This window comes from Populus nigra, chromosome 2 (genome assembly GCF_951802175.1).
Source record: "Populus nigra chromosome 2, ddPopNigr1.1, whole genome shotgun sequence".
In the NCBI taxonomy this organism is placed as follows: Eukaryota; Viridiplantae; Streptophyta; class Magnoliopsida; order Malpighiales; family Salicaceae; genus Populus; species Populus nigra.
The window spans coordinates 8,927,919-8,930,418 of record NC_084853.1 but is presented as its reverse complement, the minus strand read 5'-3'; positions in this window follow the sequence as shown (position 1 = coordinate 8,930,418).

The following is a 2,500-nucleotide window of genomic DNA, read 5'->3' as shown; positions in this document are numbered from 1 at the left end:
TTTTCTTGTAGGAATGCGGGAACCCCGGCAGCTCGCCTGCCGCGGCCAGCGACGTCGGGGACGCTGGCCTGCGCTGTCGAGCCCGCGAGGGCTGTCTCCGCGGCAGGCCCCCCCTGAACGGGGCACGACAGGCCACCGCGCTGGCTCGTCCAGCGTCGACAGTCCCTCGTCCAGGTTTCAGATCGCGCCAAGTCGAACCCATGACCTGCTCAAGCCATCGTGCGCTGCCGAATTCGCATCTGCGTGTAGGCTGCCATTCCACGCGGCAGCCCCTGTTTTCGTCAGCGTGCCCCCCTGACGAATTTTCCTGCCTGGCCCAGTCCAGCGTCCAGCCCCTGTTCGTCGAAAAATCTGCGCTGCCGATTTTCCACGCGGCAGCCCCTCTTTTCGTCAGCGTGCCCCCCTGACGAATTTTCCTGCCTGGCCCGGCCGGTCCAGCATCCAGCCCCTGTTCGTCGAAAAATCTGCGCTGCCGATTTTCCACGCGGCAGCCCCTGTTTTCCTCAGCGTGCCCCCCTGACGAATGTTCGTCGAAAAATCTGCGCTGCCGATTTTCCACGCGGCAGCCCCTCTTTTCGTCAGCGTGCCCCCCTGACGAATGTTCGTCGAAAAATCTGCGCTGCCGATTTTCCACGCGGCAGCCCCTCTTTTCGTCAGCGTGCCCCCCTGACGAATTTTCCTGCCTGGCCCGGCCGGTCCAGCCCCTGTTCGTCGAAAAATCTGCGCTGCCGATTTTCCACGCGGCAGCCCCTCTTTTCGTCAGCGTGCCCCCCTGACGAATTTTCCTGCCTGGCCCGGCCGGTCCAGCATCCAGCCCCTGTTCGTCGAAAAATCTGCGCTGCCGATTTTCCACGCGGCAGCCCCTCTTTTCGTCAGCGTGCCCCCCTGACGAATTTTCCTGCCTGGCCCGGCCGGTCCAGCCCCTGTTCGTCGAAAAATCTGCGCTGCCGATTTTCCACGCGGCAGCCCCTCTTTTCGTCAGCGTGCCCCCCTGACGAATTTTCCTGCCTGGCCCGGCCGGTCCAGCCCCTGTTCGTCGAAAAATCTGCGCTGCCGATTTTCCACTCCGCAGCCCCTGTTTTCGTCAGCGTGGCCCCCTGACGAATTTTCCTGCCTGGCCCGGCCAGTCCAGCGCCCAGCCCCTGTTCGTCGAAAAATCTGCGCTGCCGATTTTCCCCGACGAACCTGCAGCTGCACAAATCCGCGCTGCCACTGCCCCATTGTCTGGACCAACAGTCTTTTCCATCAAGCCCTGGACTATAAATCGTCCAGACTCATCGCCAGCACCCGCTGCCGATTCTGCCGACTTTGCCGATTTCGTCGGCGCTGCCGATTCCAACACTGCACCCACCGTGTCTAAACCAGCGTTGTTTCGTCAGCGTGTCCCCTTGACGAATTTCCCTGCCTGGCCTGGACAGTCCATCTTCCAGCCCATGTTCATCGAAAAATCTGCGCTGCCGATTTCCCCGACGAACCTGCAGCTGCACAAATCTGCGCTGCCGATTTCCCCCCCTGTCGGCATGGCTGCCGCTGCCCCGATGTCCAGACCAACAGTCTTTTTTGTCGACTTTGCCGATTTTGTCCGCGCTGCCGATTCCAACACTACCCCCTGCATCCAAACCAGCATTGTTTCGTCAGCTCTTCCCCTGACGATTTTAGCCCTGTAACAAACAGTAGGCCTCCAATCCCGCCAACGGGAGCCAAGTTGATAGGGAAGAGAATTGAATGACGCGCCTGGTCCTCGCACCCCGCCACCCGAGGGGCCTTTTTCCCGGCAGCCTCTGAAAAACTCTAGCTTTCACGGTCCTCGCCGCCCCTCACCACCATGGCAGGCCTCTAATCCCACCCATCAGCAGTTGTAGCCGATAGGGCAGTGATTTGAATGACGCGTCGCGGGCCGCCGGGTCATCTCACCCGGCCATTAATTGGAGCGTTTTTGGCTGGCCGAGGATGGGGGGATGGATCTCTTCTTCCGAAAAAGCAAACAGTACATCGGGAGTTATGTTGACGGGGCATGGAATTGAATGACCCGTCGCGGGCCGCCGGGTCATCTCACCCGGCCATCCCGGGGAGCGTTTTTCCCGGCAGCATCGGGGAAACTCTTGCTTTCACTGCCCGCTGCCCAAGTCCCCACTCGCATCGGCCCCCCGCGCCAACAAGCCAACGCTGCCGAATCGGCAGACACTGCTGCCGAATCTGCCGACACTGCCCCGCGGGCTGCCACTGCCCCAGTGTCTAAACCAGCGGTCTTTCTCATCGAGCCTTGGACTATCCAGTCCGTCCTGACTCATCGCCAGCACCTGCTGCCGATTCTGCCGACTTTGCCGATTTTCTCGGCGCTGCCGATTCCAACACTGCGCCCACCGTGTCTGAACCAGCGCTGTTTCGTCAGCGTGTCCCCTCGACGAATTTTCCTGCCTGGCCTGGACAGTCCACCGTCCAGCCCGTGTTCGTCGAAAAATCTGCGCTGCCGATTCTGCCGACTTTGCCGATTTCGTCG